At 42.2% G+C, this 27,503-nt stretch overlaps 1 long non-coding RNA gene across 1 annotated transcript in view; it reads left to right on the top strand.

The window, feature by feature from the left end:
* The first annotated feature begins 805 nt into the window (after positions 1-805).
* The window catches only part of LOC117249320 (uncharacterized), a 60,422-nt gene continuing 33,724 nt past the window's right edge, over positions 806-27,503 (top strand). The window contains exon 1 of the long non-coding RNA XR_004500978.2: positions 806-1,376. This is a non-coding gene — a long non-coding RNA (uncharacterized LOC117249320). The remainder of the gene's footprint in view (positions 1,377-27,503) is intronic.

Here is a 27,503-nt window from a genome sequence, read left to right as displayed (position 1 = left end):
AGACTGTTGGAAAACCATTTCAGGTGACTACCTCTTGAAGCTCATCGAGAGAATGCCAAGAGTGTGCAAAGCAGTAATCAGAGCAAAGGGTGGCTATTTTGAAGAAACTAGAATATAAAACATGTTTTCAGTTATTTCACCTTTTTTTGTTAAGTACATAACTCCACATGTGTTCATTCATAGTTTTGATGCCTTCAGTGAGAATCTACAATGTAAATAGTCATGAAGATAAAGAAAACGCATTGAATGAGAAGGTGTGTCCAAACTTTTGGCCTGTACTGTAATATTATTGCAAAATTATTGCTCAGTGGCAGCAACCATGGGAGAGAGACGAAAGGCAGGCATTTATTCTCAGTGGCCAGTAGAGTAACCGATCGAGGTAAATCTTGTGGTAGAGAAGGGATGAGTAGGAAGTCACTATTTCAAGACAGAATTGGCCACACTTTCTTAAACAATACACTTCTCATTATAGGGAAACACCACAATGGCTTATGTTTTGAGTGTCTGGAGCCTCAGCCTGTACAACACGTCATTGTGTCTTGTAAAAAATACAGTAATGAAAGGCGGGAGATGCTGGGAGAGATGAGAGAGATGAGGTTGGAGGAGGTCTCAGGAAAGGACATTCTAAGAGTGGGAGCAAGTAGGAGAGGAAAGCGCTGTCTCTTTAAGTGTCTGCTGAAGAGACTATAGGCAGAGATATTGATGAGTAGATCCTGAAGGTGGCAGCAATACAACTCACTGGATGTCAGCTGCCGTTAAACCTCAAAGAAGAAGAAGAAGAAGAAGGAGAAGGAGAAGGGTTAGGGGGTGGGGCGACGACATCGAAGGTGAGCAGGGGTGTGTGAGGGCAGTTGGTTTCAGGTCGTCTACACGACTGAATTGCGGTCTACGAACTTTAATAAGAGTCATAATGAAGTTACAAGATGCAGTGAGTTACTGCTGCTGCTGCTATTGTGAGATTAATGCAGTGTGTTAAGACTATCAGAGTCTAGTGTGAAACTGCAGCTAATGTTAAGCTAATAGCCGCTCTAACGTCGGGCTAGCATGTTGGCTTTGGACTTCATTAGCTTTGATGCTAACAGCAACGCTATCGATACGAAAGTGTTAGTAGACTTTGGACTTTATTAGCCTGGGTGCTAACCGTCAGCTAGCGCTCCAACCCGACCTTGGCCGAGAGGAAACCAGACAGCGCACTGGGTGACCAGGTAAAGCCCAGCTGCACCTCTGGCACCGAGGGAAGAGAGACTTTTCTTCATATAAATGAGGACTGCTGTGAGGAGCCGCTTCTTACCTTGGCGTGAGGACCGCCGTTACTTAAGTGAGGAGCCGATGTAAAGATCAGTAAGCATAGGGGTAAACTGTCTGGACCTCTGAGGGTGAGTAGCCCGCCATCCCAGGTCACACTTGGCGGCCATCATCTCACTGGTGGCTCAACTTACACCGTCACCCATCAGGCCTGCAATGGGGGCGTTATATAAAGTACTTTCGCCGGCATTTTATTTTCTTTATTAAAGTGTGGGCGCACAATTATTGTGAAGTTGGCTTCCGATTGGAATTTCTCGGCCCACCTTAAATGTCGCATAACGCCTGTAGATGGCGATATTGACTCATTTTCAAACTAGTTCATGAACTGAAAAATTAAACAAACAAGGGGAAGATGAAATGAGAATGATCAATAGAGTGCAGTTGTCCTAAATTTTGGGCATTTTAACTGTGGCATATTTTTCTTAATGTCCTTACTCATGGTAAACAGCTTTTTAGTCTTGCTATTTCTGCCTATTTGCTGTGGTCTTGTTTGCTCTGTATTAAAAAGTATTAAACTAATACTCCATTGCGACGGGAGATATCACAGGGTATCATAATCCCGAGTTTTATTCATCTCAATTAAGAAATGGTCCAGATCACAAACTACTATGCTTAGACCTGTCAAATCTGGACTAGATTAACATGGAGACTCCAGAGACTCATTAAAACACAGTTTCTGCTTGTTCAATGGTGTTCATTATGTCTTTAGTTTCTGAAACTTCCGCCTTCCTCAGGAGTGTAACTTGTTGGTGGTTGTGAGGAGTCTTTATTAGCTGCTCTGTCAGTCAGCTGATATTAGGAAGGCGTGCCACCTGCTGTCAGTCCACTGCCTTTCCAGGACACTGCTCCAGGTGTGGGAGAGCATGTATGGCCCCTCGTCCCTGTTCATCTTCCCTGGGCCCTGCTTCCTTATTTCGATAGCCTCCCTGATCCACTGCCAGTTGTCCTCGGTGTGTATGACTCTGGCCTTGTCCCAGTCCATATGATGGTTTTCTCTTTTGCAGTGATCTGTTATGGCTGATTTGTAGGTTTCTTGTTGTGACTTTTCGTATATTGATCTTGTTTGTCTTATTTTTTTCTCATTCTCGCATTCCTTTTGATGTTCTTTTTTACGTGTGCTGAAGCTCCTCCTGGTCTCCCCGATGTGTCTTTTATTGCATGATTGGCATGGTATCTCGTATATGACGTTGCATTTATTGTTTTGTTCGATCTTGTCTTTTGGGTGTACCAGAATTTGTCATAGTTTTGTGTGTGGTTTGACCGGTGTGTTTATGTTGTTTCCTCATTGTTCTCTGAATGTGTTCAGTGACCCCTTTGACGTACGGTAGCGTCACAGCTCCTCTGTATTCTGTTTTGTTTGTGTACATCTTTTTCTCCCGCTGTGTGGTTTCTTTATTTTTTACCTGTCCTGCACCTTTCTCTATTGCCCATTGTAGATACTGACATGTTTTCAGTGCGTCCTGTATGTTTTTTTCTTCCTGTGCTGTCTTCCGGATCTGTTATTATTGCTGCGCGTTCATATAGCGTTCTGACCACTGATAATTTGTGTGTTGTGGGGTGTTCTGATGTCCATAGTAAATATTGGTCTGTGTGTGTGGGTTTTCTGTGGATTTTTATTTTGATGTCACCGTTGTCTGTGTGGTGAATTTTAATGTCCAGAAAGGGTATGGATTGTTCTGTTTCCTCCTCGTGTGTTAATTTGATGTTCCCGGTGGTGTCTATGGTGTTTAAATGGTCTGTGAGTTTTTGAGTGTGTCCTGCTTTTATTTTTTCCACATGCGTGAAACTTTTTTGTATGCTTGCAAAGCACAGCCTGCTGGGATGTTTCTATGGATCTACTGGCACCAGAAGGGCTCTTTAGGACTAAGTACATACAGTACATGTGTGCACAGTAATAAGCAGGTGAAATGTCTGTCTAGCTTACATATGACGTGCCTCAAGATTTAGGAAAATACAATTTTATTGAATATAATAAAGTAAAAAGTCACTTGACATGCTGCTGTTTTGTGCTATGACTTATTTAAGTGCTGGAAGTTGTTATTTACGTGATAACGCCTGAATGCAACACAAGCTCCACACCAAATGAGTGCCGTGCTGCGCTGCTGTGGGAGGAGCGTGTTTGTCTGTGCGTAACAGCAGCCCTTTGATGTTTACACACTGTCCATAACAATAACTATGTCAGCTGACAAACTGCACCGGGGACAGGTTTGGTCAGGAAAATGTGGCCTGAGCCGTGTGTGTGTGTGTGTGTGTGTGTGTGAGAGTGAGACCCTGTAGAGACAGAAATGACACGATGACATAATACTATAAAAAGTATATTGTTGTGTAGGGATGTCACCGCCGATCACGTTATTTTTACAAAATTGGAATCGGTAATAAAAGATCGGAGGAATCAAAAGAATGGCCAGGTTTTTCATCTATGCTGTTGACTGTTGCCTCCACTTTCCAATATATAAAGTGTGGCGATCCTGTATATCTTATAAATATATTTTTTTTATAAGACAGTCAGCTGATGGCTTGCTAACCTCCAGACACTGAGGTACCTCCAGACACACCCACCGGTGCTATCGCCAGTGGGATGGCTCGATCAGCTGAGCCCAGGTAGACCGGCCCCTACATAATGCCGCTCCTGTTAGTATGGCGAGAGACTCGCTGAGTGAGAAATGAGCCAGAAGTCCTCTGCGTATTCGGCCTGCCACGGCATTTTACACCGCTCAAAGTCCGCAAAATTGGTGCGCATCCCTGTGGAATATCATCCATCTGGCCACTGGCCTCACCTCAGAGATTCCGCCACGGATATCAAGGGATCCTACGGAGCCTCCACGCCTGCAACAACACCGGAGCGTTACGGCATTCATCCACACAAAAGCCGGGGGTTACTTTCCGTTTCATTGTTCCTTATTTGGAACCTTTGGGCCGGGTTGATTTATTTTGCAACTGAACTGAGTCAGAGCAAACGTGGATTTTCTTTACCTCTTTGTTTGCGGGAAAACCTGAGGTGCAGTTTTCTTTTGTTTAGCAAACTGTGTGGATTGAACTTAACTGAACTGTGTTATGTTATTTGGAAATCCCAGAGTGGAGTTTTTTGTTTGAACTGGATTGAACTGACTGAACAGAACGGAGCATTTCTTTTCTTTGGTGGAAAAAATATATACCTTCTTGAAACTGATTACTGTTGTATTTGTCTTTTTGTATAGTATAGTATAATTATTTTGTTCTACAGAAACCAGGTAAAAACAGTTTAATTTTGGTGTTAAGGGACCTCTTTATGGGGTTTGACTGAGTAAAAGAAAAATATTTGTTTTATGTGTCAAACCGCTACAAAAGATATAGGCCTACTTTGTTGAAGACAAGAAGATATTGAATTTGTTTACATTTTGTGCTGCTGAACCACTGATGAGCTTTTCAGATACTATTTAGATAAAAAACAAACCTTATGGGACAACTTGGATGCATTCATTTTTTTTCTTTAATGCTTTGCAAAGTATCGGATCAGACTCGGTATCGGACTTGGTTTCAAAATAAAGGACTGGTATCGGATCGGGTGCAAAAAAATTGTGATCGGGACAACCCTATTGTTATGTTACATGAAGCGTCCGTCGCGCAAAATAATACTTTAGTTTATGAAGAGATAAGACAGAGCCCTCTCTTTTATATGCTTTACTTAAAAGTGTGTGAATTGACCTGGTTATGAAACGTCCGTAGCGCCAAATAATATAATTGTAGTTTCTAAAGAGCGAAGACAGAAAAAAAAAAATCAGCAGCAGCGGTCATATCAGCAGCAGTGCGCCGCTGCTAGTTGCATAGGGGAAATACTGATATAAACTCAATAATGTCTTGAAACAAATCTTTACTGTCAAAATAAATATTTCTGACTACTGACTATCAAACTACTTCAAGCAGTTGCCACTGCCTGCAGGTAGAGAGAGGAGAGGGGGGAGGGTTTGGTTTGTCTCAGCCAGCAGCTAAAGTTTACAAGAATTTGCCAAATTTTAAGATTTGTGGCAAACTAAGAAACAGATTACACACAGACATCTTTAATTTTAGCGTGTTTTTAACAAGCTGTTTGCTTATGTAACAAGCACGCTGTGGTCACTAGCCATAAAAAACATGCACAGGGAAATATCGCTGTTTATGCTGATATGATGCACATTTATGCTTGTTGAACAAGTGGTAGCATACTTAATACGTCCGACAAGGATGTTATTTTATTTTTTGGGGGGGGGGCTTTTTAACTAGAATCACACTATAATTATATTTAACCTGAAAAAAGCTTTTTGTACACCTATTGTTGTACACCTCTTTTGAAAAATACATCAATGTATTTTTGTATTTTTCAAAATTCAAGATCAAGGGGCGTCGGTAGTGTAGTGGATAGTGCCGGCGCCCCATGTACAAAAATAATCTTAAAAACAAAATTAAGATCAAAACTTGAATTTTCAGTTTCAAATTTTATTTTTTCAAGTACAAAACATTTGGCCCCAATATAGCTCCATACTTTGCATTTGTAATAAAATGGTGACTGGTGTAGTGAATCAAGGCTACATAAAATGGAGGAGGCTGCATGTACAATATGTCAATCAGTCACAGGCAGAAAAGAAGCTTCCACAAGATAACCACTGCCAACTTCACCCCACTCACTTCACCCCAGTCAGCGTATTTTGTTAACAAGTTTGATACAGCTTTTATGATAGACTATGACCTCACAACAACCTTTCACTGCTTGAAAAAGTATTACTAAAAGTAGTGTTTGGAGTTGGAACCAGCAACCCCAGACATCCGTTTGTAGAGCTGCCTTAACACACCACATGCATAATGATGGCAAAAGACACAAAAGCTGTTTTTAATATGAATATGTCTTTTAAGAGTGTGCCACTATTTCCCTAATCTCCATAAACTCTAAATGCAAAGTGGCTGCTTCTCTCAAAATCAGTTGTGCGTGTTACAGTATGCTTCCTTGCATCTTAAAACTCCTCACACACACTTGCTCTCTTTATGGACAATATTAGCCATGATGCTCCCCCTCCCTGTCTGATGGTATTCAGTGAAAAGTTATGGGTTTTTTGCTCCAGACAAGTCCCCAGCCACTAATAAAACTCCTGACCAAGCAAGAGCTAATTACACTGTCGTCGCTGCTCTGCTGCCTCTAGAGACACTGTGGATAAACTACCCTGCTGTGTAGTCTGCATTTGTGGGTGTGTGTGAGACAGAGAGAGAAAATATTTCAGAGTGTGTTGCACTGTATATGCACCTCAATGTTAATAGCTACTCATAGATTTTTTTTGTGCACCTGGCTTTGTTTGTCTGTAGGTTTAAATACTGCCAGTTTGTGTGCTGGTGCATTACGAACTCTGCATCCATCATGACAAGCTTCTTATTGTAGTTACTGTGAGTCAGCAGAAACATAAAAGTGTGCCTGTGTCTCCTCCTCTGTTTTCCTCTCCAACTTTTCTTCCCATTATCTGGGTTATATTCACTCCAAGCTGGTCCCACTGTGATTCATGATGTCTGGGTCAGATTAAATATCAGACCCACACACTGACATCTTAACTTCTTCCTCTTTTGACCTCTCTATCACAACACACAACTTGCCTCTCAGTCTTGCTCTGCTCTTGTTAAGCTTCCTCCTTCACATATCATTTTAAATTCCTCTATTTTTAAATCTTCCTGTCTTTCTTTTGTAGTCACTTAATCACTTTATTTTCATCATCCCTCCATCACTGTCCCTCTTACCATTTCCCCTTTCGCCCATCCTCGTCTATCTTTCCTGACTCTTGTTTATCTCTGTCCTTCCTCCATATCTGAGTCTATCTCTTCCTCCATCTCCACATCTCTATGTCCACATTTGTCTCCTTTCATGTCCCCCCTTCATCTTGCTGCGTCTTTTTCTTCTCCTCACTCCTCCTTTCTCCATCTCCTCTGTTCTCTAATTGACCAAAGCTGAGGAAAAATCCATTACACCATGACAGACTTTCTGAAAAATGAATAGCTTAGGCGAAAATGTCAAAGCCAATGTTGTGTATATAATTTTCATCACACCATCCTACATACCATTACGGGCTGAGTCATATTTGTCTGGTGCAAGAGTTCAAATAGTTAAGTTATTTTGCTAGTCCTCTAAGTAACACTAAGCCCATTAATGAACTTCCAAGTAGGAAGAATGTCATTTGAGAGAGAGAGGCATTTTGCATGTGCATATCTATACATGTACGTCTGCCTTTGAATTCACATCACAGCTTGTAATGAATCACAGAGTTATGTAGAGTCTTTGTCTCATTTCCACTTCATCGTTTGACTCAACTTCCTTTAGGTACCAGGTTCTTTTCTGTGTCGTGTTCAACTGCAGATAAGTGTCAGGATTCTCAGCTGATCGCTGAAGCGGCACAGCGTAAAACTGCTATGACATCATTTTCAACGTGACACTTGCTGAATCCTGTCATTGGCAGCCAAACAGAGGAGCGTTTGCACTTTTTAAATTGAACGGGGTAGAACACGGCATAGTTTTCGGGGCTGTTTTAAAAATTTGGGTTGAGTGGATTAAAAGAAAACTTGGAGTTGCTGTTGACGGTAGTTGACCATGTAAAAATGGCAGGTTTGTGCAGGTTAAGACTTCTAGTGTTGGCTAAGCTCACTTGGAACCTTGACCAAGATGGTACAGTTAAGACCCTGATCAGACAGAGTGCGTTTTAGCGGCCTGGGATGGCTTTTTGTAATTGTTTTCAATGTGTAGCGATATGCCTGCTGCCTTGTGCGTTGCTGAGCGCTTTGTGTTTTTCAGCTCTGCGTCTCACGTTTTTGCAGGAGTAGGCCCTCTGTGGTGTTAGTGACGACAAATGTGGCATAAAGAGCTCATGATTTGTGTTAAGCTAACATTAGCTTACTTTCATCATTGCCCTAGGCAAGCTGCAAGACGTATCTGAACGAATTGTAGCCTCAGCTACTTTTTAACCTTTTACCAACCGTAAATAGGCTCAACAATTGACAGCAGATTGTCAAACTGTTCCTGAGTCATCTTAAAATAAGCCTTGAACCGACCATTAAGGCGAAGCTCCTGGACCAGCTGGTGATACTACCTGTGATTTCTCCTCTTCAGAGGATCTCATGTACCAGCAGGGATCTCTGGTTCTTTGTGATCAACGTTCCAGCTTCTCACTCTCAATCAGAGCCAGACCAAGTGTCCTCTACCAGACTGATCTCTACGTAACAGCAAAATATCTGTTAAGCTAACGACAAGTGATTCAATGGTTTGACAACAAAAGACGCAGAAAGGTGCAAGAAGCACTTTGTTTGATCGGGGCAGGCAAAAAGGCAGCGTGATGCACCTTAGGTTTTGCAAAAAGCTTGTTTTCTGATCATGCCTTACAGGGACTACCCACAACTTTTGCTCATGGAAAACTGGAAGAGCGAGCTGAGTAGAGCCTTCCCTAACATGCAGGGAAAATATGGCATAAATGGTTGCAAATATGTTGCACTTTTTTGATTGTTTCCTTTTAGAAGATTACAGTGTTCCTGGAGTTAGTGCAAAGTACCTGTTTAGTGAACGCAACCAAATGTAAAGCTACTAATAATCAAAAATACCAAATGAAATTTGTAAAATGTAAGCGCAGGCAGTTACTTTTTTTCTTTTCAGGCTGCTTCAGTGATTGATTGCAGTACCATGTTCTGTAAAACTTCAGTTAAAAGCCTAATCCCAATTTAACAGCCCCAGTCCCTTTTACTTGCCCGATGTGGCTACACAGTTTGACAAATAAAGGTCTGTCTCCATTAGGGTTGAAGGATATATCGTTATCGTATCTATACCGAGATATGAACGTGCAAGATATTAATATCCCAAAAGGCAACGATATGGACGATATAATTTTCCCATGAGTTTCCCCAGCTTGACCTGCATGTACAGCTCAGCCAATCACAAACATCCTTTTTACGCTTGCCCTAAATGTACAGCTACGGCCAGCCAATCACAAACCTCATTTCCTGCTTGCCTTGGATCGACAACAAAGCCAGCCAATCACAAACATCCCCTTGAGTGAGGGAGACGTACTGCTGCTAGCAACTTGCTAGTACACACAACACATTTGCAACTAAAAATAGTTTTGTTCGAGCAAATTAAATCATTCAGCACGCTGTGTGAGTACAGATTTCAACCAGCAGCAGAAACGAAAGGCGAAACTTACCGGTTGTGGGTTGAACGGGGGTCACAGATGGGAATACGGCGGAGCACTATGGCCGCCGCAAGATAACGTGGCTGTACGTGAAGAGCCTGGTGACGCGAGGCTACCGGTGACTGAGAAGCCCGGCTCCAGGTGAATAAGTTGGTGTCATGACTGCCCAGTAGTACCGGAACAGACGAGCCGTAGCGGCACACAGGTATGTGACGTGTCAGAGGAGAAACGAGCCGTTAACATTTCCACAAACCTCACCGCACTTTAGGGACTGTTCTTTACTTATGAAGGGACTGTTCTTTACTTGTCAGGGGAGGAGGGTGGCTGGTTGATTTTTATTTTATTTTTTTATTTCATTTTGATCCCCCCTATGTTAATCACTGATTGATGCTGTTTTTGAAGTATGAATAAGTCAATAAGTAATTTATTCCATTGAAATATCATTGATGTATTATAGAAAAGTGATTTATCTTTTTATAAATGACAAAAGGCACATCTGCCTAATTTTGGCTGTGGTATCCTGATACTACTCAGAACCATGATACTTTCACTGGTATCGTACCGTGGGTCCCAATTTTGGTACCGTGACAACACTACCGAGGACTGTACGAACAGTGCCTTACATTAAAAGACACGGCAGGGACATCTGGGTCCTCCTGTGTCAAGGCCAAGCAAGGTCGGATTGCCGATGCATTCAGTAGCATAATGGCATACCAATCGACGTCCAGCAGGCACAAAGACATTACAAATGCTATAACGTACCATATTGCTACACATGATTCCCGTGTATTCAGTCACTAAAGAGGGCTTCCAGAAAATGGTTCGGACTCTTTTTTTTTTTTTTTTTAAATTTTATAAAAATGCTTAGTTTTCACTGAACCCATAGTCATATCATATCGTATCGGTATCGAGATATCTGGCATAAATATTGAGGTATGAAATTTTCTCCATATCGTTCAGCCCTAGTCTCCATTAGAGGCCTGGTCTGGTTGCCATTTCCCGATCTGTGCCAAGCAAAAGTTTTGTGTGAAAGGAATTAAAGGCCTGTCCCAGATTTAGGCCTGTAGATCTCAGTGATTTCAGCAATTAATAGCCTGGGCTATTAACTGAAGTTTTATGGTGTGTGTTATAGATGTCTGTGTAGTTGCATCTACTCTCATCAGTATGTCTACAGCAGCAGTCTTGTGATCTGAATTGGCCAAAATATGACAACTTAGTCAATGTAATGTGGTTAGAATTAGTGAAAAAAGAACCAGTTGTTGTTTTCTCTGATTTTCATAAAATGTCTAGTGTCTTAAAGTATAAATGGGTGGCATAAAATAATGGACAGAAACACTTTTCCATTTTTAAACTTGAAAACACAGAAGAGAGAAATAGTGAATTGAGTGGACTGTGTGCTGAAGAAGAGAGAAGATAAATAGACAAAGTAGAAAGTGACTGTACAAGACGGGACATGAACCATGGCTTTCCGCGTACAAGTCACACACTTGGTTGACCCATTCACCCCGACTGCCTCTGTAAGATATGTTGTGACAGCATAACAACATCACGCTTCTTCTTTCCTACTTAGCAGAGACGGTAAATATTCTCTCGGCCACAAGAAGTTACTTGCCAGGAAAGTGCCAGAATAGGTTGTTTGAACAAAGCAGCAGTAGTCAGGGCAGTCTTGTATTAACACAGAAAAAAAATGCAACATTATTCATAACATGAACTGGGTAATCCAGTCACGTTAACCTAAATCTAAAATTAACCCCTGAATTTAACCGCCCTGACTTCAATGAGTAGTAACTTCAGCATGTGAGGACCTTTCATTACTCTGCCTCCAGTGAAGAACCATTTCACTACTACTACTAGTTTTATTAAAGCTTTGTGTGTGTGTGTGTGTGTGTGTGTGTGTGTGTGTCCTGCATGCCTGATTGCATCAATGAACCACCCACACTGCAGGCAGAGCGAGCTCAGAGTATGAGACCCTGCTTCGCTTCCAACACATTTATAATTCAACATACTGTCACAGCTCTACTCATCTCTCCTCCTCTCTTTCTCCCACTCTCATCTCCCCTCTTCTCACCTGTATCTCTTTCTACCCCCGTCTTCTGTGCGCCCTCTCCCTTTCCAACAACTGCACCTCTCACCCCTCACACCCTGTCTCACCTCCTCCTTCTGCTCTCTTTTTCATTTCATTTCCCCCCTCTCTGCTCCCCCGCGCTTGATAATATTATTTCCCGGAGCAAGGGATGGCATTAGCAGTCCATATGCTTCGGCGCCAACATGCAATATGTTGGCACATGACAAGATTGTGTCCCCCCCCTCTGCGAGCTGCAGAGAGTGAGAGAATGTGAGCATCAATACCATCCACCAGCCAACCGTGACAGGCAGACATCCGCCACATGATAAGCATGGTTACTATTCCCCTTATCCCCTCGTAAATGACCCCTTATATTCTTCTTTTTTTGTGTGTGTGTGTGTGTGTGTCTTGCATCCATCTTTTGTGCCCTGTGACAATAACGACATTTACATGTCTTATTGATTAGCCCCAAGGAAATGTACAATACTCTCAAGGGATTACATGTGTACTGTTCCCTTGTTTTCTCTTTTCCCATGCTGTCCACCTCCCACTCGTCCTCTCCGGCTGTCTTCTTTTCAGCCTCAATGTATCATTTTCCCTCATTGTTCTTGTCATTCTCTTATTGTTTTATCTTTCTTCAATATTTTTGTGTCACTCAGTTTTTAATTCCCGCTGTTTTTCTTTGTTGTTTGCTCGCATTGATATTTCTTTTTTGTCTTTCCTGCTCTTTCATCCTCCTCTGCAATATTCTGTCTCTGTCTCTCCCTCACCAGCCCCGCTGAGTTTCTATCCCTTCATTTTCTTATTGTCAGTGTTATGTCTACCATGTTTTGATGACTGGCAACAGTTTTTATTCAATATACAGTATGATGTTCCTCAGCCAACATATATACAGTATTAAAGGTAAGCTGCAAAACCTGAATGACACTGACAAGTTAAGACTAATCTCTAATATATAAGGCACTTAAAGCGTCGTATGTACCCAGGAAATACAACGCATTTTATCCCAAGGGGAATGCAGTGTGCTTTAGAGAAAAGCAAAGATCATTAAAAGTATATAAACACACGTATACAAACAATTATAACAATTAAATCAAATTAAAAGCACCAACACAACAAAACAGTTTTAATCAAATTGAGAAAAGCAGTTTTTTTTAATGTACTTTTAAATTATGTTCACATAAGAGCCCCTCTAATGCAATCTGTAAACCTCCAAACATACAGATGCGGGTAATTGGGAGCCATAGTAATCCCAAAGTACATTCATTTCAATTTGGCAAAGCACTATCATAAGGGAGGACGTTAGATGGAGGACATATTCAGAGAGTTCTCTCAAATCTGTCCCACATGGGTCGTGAAGTGCTCTGTGAAATAATTGAAAAACTACAGCGGCTTTTCTCAACAAAATGTAGCAACATTCTAAAATTATCTGTCATTTTCTAGCAAGGATGTTGAGGCACACTAAGGCCTAATCTTAATGTGTAATCTTAATACACCCCTTCCTCCTACAGTTTAAGCGGGATTTATACATGTGCATCCTCTCTAGGCATTTCCCCACAATATAATATGCTAATGTTTTTAGCACAAACCTGTTGCATTTTACATTGTATAAATTAGCCTAGGAGCTAGCAGACTTTTCCTGTATTCATATAAACCCAGGGACACTAGCAACATTTAACAACAGTAACGTTATAAAATTCGGCTCCATTACAACTCAAAATGTTCACTGACAAAACAACTGTCTTACACTAGACATGTTTTCCAAACAAATACAACATGCTAACGTTATTAGCACAAGCCTACAGCATTTTACATTGTATAAATTGGCCTCGCTCTTCTCATATGAAGCCAGGATAAATGTTTATCCTTGAAATGCTATTTTGTGAAGGCTTTATTGTCTTCACAATTGAAATTAGAGTAAATAAAAGCTTTGTTTCTACTGAGGGAAATGGTTGCAGCTTACAAAAATACAGGAGGTCTGTGTCGCGGCGAAGGGTGGGTGTGTTGGCTGTTGACGTTCTGGGAGGCCGTGTCAATTTCAGCCTGTGAAATGCATTGTCTGTTTTCAAAATACACTTAAGTTTTCACAGGAAATGTACAATTTGCATACAGCCTCTTTCAAAATAAACATACTATGTCAATGCAACACCGTGAATTGACCTTTTTTCCTTCAACAACAAACGCTCATGGTTATGTTCAGCCAACACGCGGATGTGGTTGGGTTTAGGCAACAAAAGCACATGGTTAAGTGTAGAGTAAAAGAACAGGATTTGGCTTTACATTCATACAGGGAGCAAACACCAGCGTCCTGGGTGAAAGTCAGTGGCTGATAGACCTATCTACCACCACTCCCATCCATCTACTCGGACTTTCACCCCCATAACTTACATCGTAGTCCTGCCGCCGTTCCTCCCAATACTGCTAGGGACTGGCTGCATATCATGCCAACATGAAAGGGAGGCTTTTTTGTCAGTGTCTGACAGCGGAAATCACTCCCAAATCACCAATACTCAATGACTTCAGAGTAAGACTGGGTTGGGTGTCCAGATTCTTGTAGGGATAGAGAGGCAGGGTGAAATTTTAGGGCCACATGGGCCTCCAAATGTAGGTTTCTCAGTGGCACCTTCCAAACTGAGTGTTAGCATAACATAGTGAGCAAGCAACAAAAAATAATGACAAATGTATTTTCTTCATTAACAATGATTTAAAAGTGATAATTACCAAAGTGTGTTACCTGAGTTACCTAATGTTGATTCATTGCGTTATGGTTCTTTCCCTTATAACAAGCATAACAAAAAAATCACCAGTGTCTGGGTAGCTGACCAGCTAGCTAGCTAATGATACATTGTTATTACAGATTTGCGCATGACAGCGTGGCATTTTGACATATTTTCTTGTTGCACCCCCCTCCCAAAATTTAAGTAAAGTCCAGCAAAGTTGCTGCACTTGTCACTGCTACCTGAATATCAGTGCTGACTGGCAGGGTAGGTGCATGGGTTGCTAACGTTAGCTTACAGAGCTCTGCTAGTGGCCTGGCAATGAAGCAGTGTTAAATTTAACAACCTTTTTGATAGATTGATAGCATGAAACTTAAGTTGTGCCCTGACAACCGAAGAAGGATGTCTGTAGCTCTCACAAGGTAAAAGACAGAACAAAGCAGGAGACAGCATATTTTCAATGTCCAGCAACACTTGTCATGTCTGTTTACATTAACACCAGTGTCAACATCTACCAGTGACATATCAGGCTCTTGAAGGGTTGTCCAACCACTACCCCTCTTAGTTCTGTTCCGAGGGGCAAAGTGGCACTTGTAAAAGAGGGTAGGGTTAAAAATACGGAATGCAATTAGGCCATAGGCTTTGGTAGGCTGTTCATAATGTCATTTGACTGAACTATTTCTGTCACCTGCATGACTTTGTATTTCTCCCTACGCCCCATTCGTTTTCAATTTTCACCCATTCCTATGAGAGGCCCTTTGAGGCATAATTCATACTTGGTTTCACATGTAACATCATACTCTCATACATACACCACTATACTCTTACACAAACACTACTATACCCTCTTACATGCACAATCATACTCTCATACATACACCACTATACTCTTACACAAAACGCTACTATACCCTCTTACATGCACAATCATACTCTCATACATACACCACTATACTCTTACACAAACACTACTATACCCTCTTACATGCACAAGCAGAGTTGGGTATAACGCGTTACAAAGTACTTTTACAAAGTAACGCGTTAGTACTTTGATTACTTTTTGCAGTGACGAGTAACCTGATGCGTTAGTTTGCTGTTTGAGTAATCAAAAATACTTAAGTACATTTTCAAACAAGACATCAGTTACTTCCGTTACTTGTAGAACGCTGGTCCTTCAGCTCCGAAACAGCAACGGCTGACGTTTGGTTCTAATAATGGTCTGAAAGAAGCCACAGAGCTTGTGGCTCGCTATGTGGTCAGAGAAATGCTGCCGTTGTCTACCGTGGAGTCTCAATAGGTGGAGTAGGACTCCCTGACAGACATATTTCAAACTCAGGACTTGCATTATGCCTGGTACACGCTACACGCTGGTACTCACCAATTATCCCCGGTCGTCTTTCACGGTGTGTGTGATGTCATCGGGTTATTCTTGTCCTGTTTTTATTACTTTGACTATTATTTGAGTCACCGTGTCTGTTCATGTGCCAGCCGACATGTTGTTGTAGTCACCTAAAAGCGTCAGCAGATGGCAGGAGCTACATTTGAAGTGCCATACGTAAACTGTCAAGCTACTGTATCGTCCACAGGAAGTTCTGACAAATGTTTCAGAATAAAAGCCTATTTAGAAAATGGAGGGATTCTCTCAGCCGAGGTTATAAGGGGCTTTTCATTTGAAACAAGTGTTGAGTTTGAAATGACGGTGCAATATGTTAACTTTATAAAGAGAATGGGAGCGGATAAAACGTAAATATATAAACACACAGAGGGATTAATAAATAACGGACCGTCTATAATGTAGTTTGTTTCAAATGAAGCTGGGAGCCTCTGCAGATGTGGTGAGTAAAAGCCCCACCGCTATTTGTTAATGTTATTACTTTATGTCCGACCGTGAGGATGTACCGTTGTTTGCTACCTTGATACTAATTAGGGATGCATCGAAATGAAAATTTGTAGCCGCAGCCGAATAATATTAAACGCTTGGCCAAATACCGAGTACCGAATATCATTGTTTAGTTTTTCATTAGTTTTTGCAGATGAACCCCCTCCAGATTAGTGTTGTCACGGTACCAAAATTGGGACCCATGGTACGATACCAGTGAAAATATCATGGTTCTGAGTAGTATCATGATACCACAGCAAAAATGAGGCAGATGTGCCTTTTGTCATTTATAAAAAGATAAATCACTTTTCTATAATACATCAATGATATTTCAATGGAATAAATTACTTATTGACTTATTCATACTTCAAAAACAGCATCAATAAGTGATTAACATAGGGGGGGGGGGGATCAAAATGAAATAAATAAATAAAATAAAAATCAACCAGCCACCCTCCTCCCCTCCATAAGTAAAGAACAGTCCCTAAAGTGCGGTGAGGTTTGTGGGCCATGAAGGGCTCATTTCTCCTCTGACACATCACGTACGGTCTGTGTTCGGCTGGCTCCCCTGACAAGTAAAGAACAGTCCCTCCATAAGTAAAGAACAGTCCCTAAAGTGTGGTGAGGTTTGTGGACCGTTACTGCCACAAAGAGTAATGTGATCGGCCCGTTTCTCCTCTGACACGTCACATACCTGTGTGCCGCCACGGCTCAGCTGTGGCCGTATTTGACAGGGATACGTTACTGTCTGTGTCTGTGACCCCCGTTCGACCCACAACCAGTTGGATTCGCCTTTCGTTTCTGCTGTTGGTTGAAATCTGTAGGCTGCTCGCACAGCGTGCTGAATGATTTAAGCCTATTTTGCTCGCTCAAAACTATTTTTAGTCGCAAATGCGAGTGCGGTGACAGACGAATCGCCACACTGCCAACATTTTACTCTGCCCGTCATGGCACGCTGTTTGATTGCGTTATCAAAACACGCCACTATTATTTGGCCTTGCTTTTAACTTATTCCACTGAATACAGAATGTGTGTTGTTTTTTGTAATATTCGGTCGAATATATTCAGATAAAAGACGGACGGAGAAGTCGGAGCCGACGGAGAAGTCGGCTCCAGTAATATCCTCTTCTTGGCGTGTGGACTGCCCAGTACCTGAACAGCTGAGCCAGCCGAACACAGACCGTACGTGATGTGTCAGAGGAGAAATGAGCCGTTCACGGCCCGCAAACCTCACCGCACTTTAGGGACTGTTCTTTACTTATGAAGGGACTGTTCTTTACTTGTCAGGGGAGGAGGGTGGCTGGTTGATTTTTATTTTATTTTTTTATTTTATTTTGATCCCCCCCTATGTTAATCACTGATTGATGCTGATTTTGAAGTATGAATAAGTCAATAAGTAATTTATTCCATTGAAATATCATTGATGTATTATAGAAAAGTGATTTATCTTTTTATAAATGACAAAAGGCGCATCTGCCTAATTTTGGCTGTGGTATCCTGATACTATTCAGAACCGTGATACTTTCACTGGTATTGTACCGTGGGTCCCAATTTTGGTACCGTGACAACACTACCGAGGACTGTACGAACAGTGCCTTACATTAAAAGACACGGCAGGGACATCTGGGTCCTCCTGTGTCAAGCCCAAGCAAGGTTGGATTGCCGATGCATTCAGTAGGATAATGCCATACCAATCGACGTCCAGCAGGCACAAAGACATTACAAATGCTATAACGTACCATATTGCTACACATGATTCCCGTGTATTCAGTCACTAAAGAGGGCTTCCAGAAAATGGTTCGGACTCATTTTTTTTTTTTTTTTTAATTTTATAAAAATGCTTAGTTTTCACTGAACCCATAGTCATATCGTATCGGTATCGAGATATCTGGCATAAATATTGAGATATGAAATTTTCTCTATCGTTCAGCCCTAGTCTCCATTAGAGGCCTGGTCTGGTTGCCATTTCCCGATCTGTGCCAAGCAAAAGTTTTGTGTGAAAGGAATTAAAGGCCTGTCCCAGATTTAGGCCTGTAGATCTCAGTGATTTCAGCAATTAATAGCCTGGGCTATTAACTGAAGTTTTATGGTGTGTGTTATAGATGTCTGTGTAGTTGCATCTACTCTCGTCAGTATGTCTACAGCAGCAGTCTTGTGATCTGAATTGGCCAAAATATGACAACTTAGTCAATGTAATGTGGTTAGAATTAGTGAAAAAAGAACGAAGGGGAGGAGGGTGGCTGGTTCATTCTTATTTTATTTATTTATTTTATTGTGATTCCCCCCTATGTTAATCACTCATTGATGCTGTTTATAACGTATGAATAAGTCAATAAGTAATTTATTCCATTGAAATATCATTGATGTAGCCTATAATAGAAAAGTGATTTATTTTTTTATAAATGACAAAAGGCACATCTGCCTCATTTTTGCTGTGGTATCGTGATACTACTCAGAACCATGATATTTTCATTGGTATCGTACAGTGGGATCCAATTTGGTACTGTGACAACACTAATCTGGAGGGGGTTCATCTGCAAAAACGAATGAAAAACTAAACAATGATATTCGGTACTCGGTATTCGGCCAAGCGTTTAATATTATTCGGCTTCCGTCACAAATTTTCATTTCGGTGCATCCCTAGTATGAGAGTATGACTGTGCATGTAAGAGGGCATACAGTAGTAGTGTTTGTGTGAGAGTACAGGGCTCAACAGTAACGATTGCCCGATTGCCCGGGGCAAGTAAAACTCAAGGTCGGGCATGTAAACTAACAACTCACTTGCCCGATCGGGCAAGTTGCTAAAAATAGTAAAAGTTAATAACTAATTGATAAAATAAATGTATTTTAAAACGTGCTCCTTCGGCTCTGATGCAGCGGTCTCTCTGCCTGAAGTCACAGGCACAGCTGTGTAACAATGTCCTGCCCACAGCCCCCATTGATATTATTTTGTGCGACGGATGCTTCATATAACATAACAATATACTATTTATGGTGTTATGTCATCGTGTCATTTCTGTCTCTACCTTGTCACGCGCTAACAATTCTCCTCTGATCTCTGTATCGCGCACGGCGGAGTTCCGCCACACACACAGGTGATCACGCTAGAGCGGCTCAGGCTGCATTTTCCTGACCAAACCTGACCCCGAGCCCAGTGCAGTTTGTGTTATTGTTATGGACACTGTGTAAATAACCATCAACAGACTGCTGTTACGCACAGACAAACATGCTGCTCGTACAGCAGCGCAGCACAGCACTCATTTGGTGTGGAGCTTGTGTTACGTTCAGGCGTCACGTAAATAACAACTTCCAGCACTTAAATAGGTCATAGCACAAAACAGCAGCATGTCAAGTGACTTTTTACTTTTATTATATTAATAAAATTGTATGTTCCTAAATCTTGAGACACCTCATATGTAAGCTAGACAGACATTTCACCTGCTCATTACTGTGCACACATGTACTGTATGTACTTAGTCCTAAAGAGCCCTTCTGGTGCCAGTATATACATAGAAACATCCCAGCAGGCTGTGCTTTGCAAGCATACCAAAAAGTTTCACGCATGTGAAAATTATTTTTCATGCGTGTGCTTCACCTCCGCTGCTACAACTCCATCCTAGGGGAAACACTGCTGTGTGCCTTTTGTGCAACAGGTGGATGTGGTAGTCTACTGGTAGGGTAGAAAAAAAAGAGCTAAGTAGCATTGAAGTAAAGTAGAGTAGAGCAGGGCAGAGAGATGGAAGCAAAATATATTAAACCCGGTGTTAATACAGCAGAACTGGAGAGAGGGGTGAAAAATAAATAGAGGTGGGCATGGCTCAAGTAGGGTGCAAAATTATAGACGGAGAACGATTGACAAATTTTTCACTTTAAGCCCTGACACTTTAATTACAGTAATAACTGCTGTCTTTGTTATTTGATAGCCGCTTAAATTAAACAATTTTTATAGGGCAAGTAAAAACTGACTTTGGGCAAGTAGATCTCTGACCAACTAGCCCGACCGGGCAAGTGAAAAAAAACCTTAGCGTTGAACCCTGGAGTATGATTGTGCATGTAAGAGGGTATAGTAGTGTTTGTGTAAGAGTATAGTAGTGTATGTATGAGAGTATGATGTTACTTGTGAAACCAAGTATGAATTATGTTTCAAAGGGCCTCTCATACATTCATGTCATATCACATTCCTCCCTGCATCTCACCATCTGTCTCTCAGAGGGCAAAATATTACAGATAAAGATTTGGACTTGGGAGTTACAAAAATGAGAAAAGGCGAGCAGTATCTTGCTATATAAGTACATTATCAGCGACACACACCAATGCTACCTTTTCAAGGCTCAGTATTTACCCACAAACTGACACCTAAACATGGGCCTTAACAGTCAGTCGGATAAAGTCTGCTATTTCATAGTGAATCATTTGTCCGCTGATAAGGACACATTGCTGGAATGTATCAATCAGGTCATCTGTCAAAGACTAAATTATGTTACTGTCTCATGATTGAAACATCAGATCCGAGATCAAGATGTTTCATTTACTCCATAGATGAAGGAAGTATGTGTTACATGCCTCAAGGTCCTTATCAGCATGTATGTGATGTTTCGTGGTGGTCCAGATTATGGGACATCTACTGTATAAGTAGATAAGTAGTCACTACTTGCAGATATACCTATCGACATTTAATCAAGCCATCATGAAGCAGAGACTTAAAGTGCAGCAGTAGTAGAGTATCTTCTCATCTGAAATGTCAGCCGACTAAAAGCTCAGCACTGTTGCTCATTTCAGGCTGCACTCTGTCTCAAAGTCATTGACCACAGATGTCAACATAAATTGATTATAATATAGAAAATTAACAATGAAGCGCTAATTATTTTTACCCGAGCTGGCAGAGGTGGAATGAGTTTGCATTAAAACTCTTGTCACAGACAAGCTGTTATAAGTCTGTGACTGAGAGCCAGTGAGGGAGACAGAGAGACAGAGTGTAGTGTTTAGCACATACACACAGAGCCAAGCCTGGCTTCTAATTCTGAATGGAGAAATTAATTCTCCCTTATAACCCTCAGTGTTCGGGAGCCACAGGGACATGGTTGACCTTTGCACACAAATGCACATGCATACACATGCACACATATCGCCTTTAGCTGTGGGAATCACATTGAGTCATCTCCCAACTGAGCTCCACAAGAGCTGTTCACTACAGAGGGAGCCCTACTGAGAGGAAAAGAGATAATGGGAGGGTTTAACTGTGTAAAGATGGAGGGGAAAAGTCAGAGATACATCAACAGAGGGGAAGAAAGGGTTGAGAGTTGAGCTGTAGTTGGTAACTTTTATTAAAAAAGTGTAATATTTGCTTAAAATGTTTATATTCACACAGCACTGAATGAGACAGATAATCTCTAAAAAAAATAAACTTTTCTGCCCAGTTTATTGCCTTGTATCGTTTCTAATGGCCTTACAACATGTGAACAAAAATAACTAATCAGAGCTGAGGAGTTTCTAATGCAGCTGTCAATCATGTCAATCACTGCTCATGAACTGCTGTCAAACAGTCAAACTCGGCAACGCAGATCAAATAGAATCAAGATTCTCCTACTGCATTGCCTATTTCTCACCTCAAATGTTTGTAGAAAGATATTTTAGTTAGCTGTAAAATGACAAAGTTGGTGACCTGGCACCATATTGGAAATAGTCAAGATGAAAGGAAATATTCTTATTAATAAGAAGCATTAAGTTTCTTTTGAAATAAATTAATCAGCCTGTTTTACAACTAAGAAGACCGCCTTATCAGATCCGCCCACTTTGGCCGGTTAAAAACATGTGCGATCTGCTGCTCTCTGCTCTCTCTACTCTCTTGTGTGTGTCTCTTGTCTCTCTCTTTTGTGTTCTCCTTGTGTTTTTTCCCTGTTTTTTTCTTTTGTTTCTTCTTTTTCGTATCTTAGCCTCTTCCGTATTTATGTTCCCTTACGCCTTAATACTCTCACGATCAAAATTACCCACAAGACTGCACAGGCTCAACCGCTCCCCCTTCCACAGTGCGCCAGCTGATTTCATTCTGCTGGAAAGTCCGGGAGTTGCAAAGTGAAAGTTCGGGGCCCCAGGAGAAACGTCTGCATGGTTCGCTGCTAAGAAGGGAAAAAAAGTAAAATTTTTGTAGTTGCAGAACGGTGTATGTGCTCAGACAGTGTTTGGCTGTAGGAGGGTTTTGGTCAGATAGTCCTGTCATTCTGGCTGGAGCATTTGTTTGTTCCCCTAGATAGGCTGTAGCAGCAGTTCCTCCTAAGGAGGGATTGTTGAGATTGTTGTTTTTCAAGGCTGTTTGTTATTTTTGTATGTTGTCTGTGTGGTTAGTAGTAGTCAGTAGTTGTCTCAGGGGCACCATCTGTAGCATTGGCTGGGGCAGTTAGCCTTCCCCAATGCAAGCCGTTTTTAGTTGCGTATGTACCCACCACCAGTACGCATACGAAGACTAGGGTTGAGTTAGTTAGATTTGGGCTAGGCAGTTCAGGGGGGAGGCTCCTTTCTTGGTAAATCCTCTCTATGGTTGTGCACTGTTTGAGTTGTAGTACGTAGGGATGCTGCGATCCAACTTTTTCACTTTCGATCCGATACCGATACCACAGCCCTAGTACCGATCCGATACTGATTTGGTATTCAGTTATCTCTACTGCCAGTGGCAGCCTGGTGCTGCTGCTGTGTTTGAAACATAGAACTGCAGGGACCAAAGTTCACCAAACACAGACCCACTCTCCTCTCTTCTTCGTGTGTTACAATGAAGTGCTGATGGAAGAGCTGGAGCGGATTTGTGGAATGGAGTTCTAGTATCGCAGTGCTAGTATCGTGCTTTTCCCCTGCAGTTCGATCCAATCCAATCCACGTTTTTTGGATGGATCACAGCATATTTTTGATCTGCGATCCGAATCGCAGCATCCCTAGTAGTATGATTTTGCCTCAGTTGGTGTTGTAAAGAGAATTTTAGTTTTTTTTCCTTTTTCTGTCAACAGGATGTCATGTGAACATAGTAATCCGTTGGTTGCTGAGTTTTTGCAGCGTCCTGTGCGTAATACACTGTCTCAATTTAAAAAGGCCGATTTTGTTGACTTAGGCTGGGAAAAACCTGAGCAGGTACCTAAAAAGGTTGAGTTAAGGGTCATTGTTGAGGAACTGGCAGAGTCAAAGGGTAGTTTGGGACCTGGGCAGGGTAAAGATTTTGATGTAGAGCTTTCAGGGACACGTGAGAAGCTGTCTGTGGAGCAGTATATGCAGCTTGAGAGGGAGAAGCTCAAACTGGAAAGAGAAAGGTTGCAGTTTCAGTTGGAGCATGAGAAGTTGCGCGCTGAGCAAGCACAGAGAGCCAGGGAGACAGAGATACAGGCAGAGAGGCTGGTTTGGAAAGGGAAAGGTTGAAGTTGGAGCAGTTAAGGTTGGAGACAGTAAGGGAGAAGAAAGCGGGTGAATCTCGCTTGGGCACTGGGGTACCAGGGCAACCTGTTGGTCCTGCTGGCCTTAATGTTACTGGTAATTTGCGCTTGTTACCCAGATTTAATGAAAAGGATCCTGACGCATTCTTTTCTTTGTTTGAGCGGGTAGGGGTGGCCTGATACTGATAGAACATTAATGCTACAGTGTGTATTCACAGGTAAGGCATATGAAGCATATTCTGCCCTTAATCTTGTGGATAGCTTGGATTGTGCCAAGGCTGCAGTGTTGAAAGCATATGAATTGGTGCCAGAGGCATATAGGCAGAGGTTTAGAAGCTGGAAGAAGGGTGACAGGCAAACTCATGTTGAGTTTGCGCGTGATATTTCAGCTCACTTTGCTCGCTGGTGCTCTGCCTCTACTGTAAATAGCTATGAGGATTTGAGTGATCTCATTGTTTTGGAACAATTCAAAAACTCTGTTCCACACCACATTGCAGTGTATGTAAATGAGAACAAGGTTAAGACAGCTTCAGCAGCTGCAGTCTTAGCAGATGAAAAAGTCTTCACCCATGCTTGTGTCTCAGAACAGCGTAAATATGGTGTAAATGTCATGAAAAAAAGAGAATGGGAGGTCTAATCCAGGCAAATTTGTTTGGGCTCAGCAAGGTTCTCAGGCCAGTGTCAGAAGTGTTCCAGGGACAGATGGGAAATTTGATCTGGGATGGGTCTGTCATTCCTGTAAAAATAAGGGTCACTGGAAAGGGGAATGTCCGCTTTCTAGGTCGGATCGAAGTTCAACTGAGTCTAGTGTGTATGTGAAGTCTGCTGGTCTTGTGGCTCCATTGTTGCCAAAGTAGGATGATGATATTTATGCCCCTTTAATGACAGAGGGTTTCGTCTCTCTTGGTGATGGTGAGCGGAGGCCTGTTAAAATTTTGCGAGATACAGGGGCATCACAGAGTTTCATCTTGAAGGAGTTACTGCCGTTTTCATCAGCTACTGACACAGGTGGTACTACTCCAGTTCTTGGTCCCCTTATTTGTACCTTTGCACCGGCTTAACCTGTTTTCTGACTTGGTTAATGACGAAGTGGTCATGGGGGTTTTGCAACTCATTGCCTATGGACCGGGTGGACATTATCCTGGGTAATGACTTGGCTGGGGCGAAGGTGTGGAAAGATGTTCCACCACCACTGGTAGTGACAGCTTCACCTAGATGTTTTGATGAGCTGGAACAGTGTACAAGACAACATCCAATTTTTTCACTGTGTGTGCTGTGACTCGAGCAATGAGCAAGGCTAGTTCAGACACTGGTAGAGAGGAGCTCATTTCAGAGCAGGCAGTAGACCCCAGGTTAACACCTATGTTTGACATGGTTTGCCCTATGAGCAAGGCAAGGGAGCTGAAAAATTGCTACTTTCTTCAATAGGGTGTGCTGCTGAGGAAATGGTCTCTTGTTGTTGACAATGTGGAAGTGGACCAGATGACTCAGGATGTGGTGCCAGCTGCATTCAGGCAGTTGGTGTTGAGCATGTCACATGATGGTGTGGCTGGGCACTTGGGAGTGAAGAGGACCTATGATGGTGTACTTCGTAGGGCTGACCCAAAAAATTTGAAGCTTCGTTCGATGGCACGGGATTCGATTGTGAAAAAAAAAATAAAAAAATCGAAGCTTCGGCGCCGCAGCTTCAGGTGCAACATAATATCTCAAGTGCTTATCATCCAGAGTCTCAAGGAGCTCTGGAGAGGTTTCACCAAACTTTGAAGTCAGTGCTGAGGTCTTATTGTATTGAGCTGTCCCATGATTGGAAGGGTGGTCTTCCCTGGCTGTTGCTCGCAGTGCGAGAGGTTTGCCAAGAGAGTACAGGGTTTAGCCCTAATGAGTTGGTTTTTGGTCACAAAGTCTTTGGTCCTTTGGCAGTTTTAAGTGATCACTGGAAAAGTGTTGATTAGGGTTGGGGTCCGGATCCGGTTCTTTTTTGGAACTGGGTCCAAAGTTCTGGTTCCATCACATTTGGAGTAACGGTTCCTACAAATGGTTTCTAGATTGTTAAAAAACAAACAAAAAAAAAAGGTCATGTGCATTTCCATTAGAGAGGAAGAAAATTTTAATCATTGTAAATTGAAATTGAACTGAATTTGTATACAAAATGTACAGAAAGGTAAAATCATCAAGTTTTGAAAAAGTATTGCAATTTCATTTTGTCTTTAATGTTATTATCTTATATTATCTTTGTAATATGATTATCTTATATAATGTTATTACTATCCTAAAACATTCTCCAGGTCCTCTGTAACTCTGCAGGACTTATTTCCACCCTGCCCAGCAGCAGTACCGTGGCGAACGGTCCCTAACTGCGGGGAGAACGGAGCAGGCTTCCCCGGAGGTCCGCCGCTTTTCCCAGTCCCTCTTCTCCACACTTTGGGCTCTAGTTTCGCAGACCGGGCGTGGCGGGGGCGCAGCGCACCTGCGCTTCGCCAACTGGGTGTGGCCAGGCGGATTTTGCAAGTTTGGCACACCGTGTGCGCTGGCGCAGCTACTCGTCTGTCCCACCTCCGTCCCTCCTACCTGCGCAAGTTGGAAAGAGGGAGGAGAGAAGGCGTGGAGTGGGTTTTACACACATCACACCAATCAAATGAGCCCCTCTCCTCGCCCTTAAATGTGCCGCACGAAGGCGTAATGAGAGTTTACTCAATTCGCCATGGCAGAAGAGAGCAGCAGCGTCAGACGGCCAAACTTCTCCCAGGAAGAACCTGATGTTTTGGTCCGGAATGTCTGCTCGCAGTGTCCGAATATACAGAACTGCGAGCAGACCTCCACGGGCTGATGATGCAAAGGTAGCCTGGGAGGAGGTCACCACAATTGTAAATCAATGATGCGTTTCTCTCGTGCGCGCGCGCTCTCTCTTTCTCTCTCGCAGTCTCACTCTGTTTCTTTTCTTTTGACTTTTCTAAGATAGCAGATGCTGAATATATACTCCCTATCTGATGCTGTGGCTGTTTGTGGTTGGCTAAGAGGGATGTGAACTCATTAGTTTGCAGCTGTTTAATCAAATCAGGTTGGGTTTCCATTATGCGTGCCAAACGTGCCAAACGGTGCCAATCCCCTTTGATCTGACATCAGATGTGACGGGACAGTCGATATAGAGATACATTTATGTGCTGATTGCAGATAGTTGCATTGAATAGTGGTTTTGTGGCTATTTATTGCATCGTTAATGTGCCTGATATTCTGCAAACCTGCCTGTGAAGTTTTGGTGACGTGTGCGCACTGTCCGGCGGTCAGCCAAACTTCGGCTTAAACCGGCTGCGCTCCGAGCTTTTAGCGCACCTTCGGCGAAGCCTTTTGGCACCTCCCCCTGCTGCGCCACCAAACCCATCTCAGTGCACCTCGGTCTGCCAAACTACCAAACTGAGCTCGCCTCGGGTTGCGCTGCTCGAAACTAGCTCTGCGCGGGGTTCGCCACCCTGCGCTGCGCTGGGAAACTAACTGTGATATATATATATATATATATATATATTTATATATTTATATATTTATATATATATATATATATATATACAGTACAGGCCAAAAGTTTGGACACACCTTCTCATTCAATGCGTTTTCTTTATTTTCATGACTATTTACATTGTAGATTCTCACTGAAGGCATCAAAACTATGAATGAACACATGTGGAGTTATGTACTTAACAAAAAAAGGTGAAATAACTGAAAACATGTTTTATATTCTAGTTTCTTCAAAATAGCCACCCTTTGCTCTGATTACTGCTTTGCACACTCTCGGCATTCTCTCCATGAGCTTCAAGAGGTAGTCACCTGAAATGGTTTCCACTTCACAGGTGTGCCTTATCAGGGTTAATTAGTGGAATTTCTTGCTTTATCAATGGGGTTGGGACCATCAGTTGTGTTGTGCAGAAGTCAGGTTAATACACAGCCGACAGCCCTATTGGACAACTGTTA

Source organism: Epinephelus lanceolatus, chromosome 23 (assembly GCF_041903045.1).
Source record: "Epinephelus lanceolatus isolate andai-2023 chromosome 23, ASM4190304v1, whole genome shotgun sequence".
Lineage (NCBI taxonomy): Eukaryota > Metazoa > Chordata > Actinopteri > Perciformes > Serranidae > Epinephelus > Epinephelus lanceolatus.
This window is presented reverse-complemented; position numbering and strand designations above follow the sequence as displayed.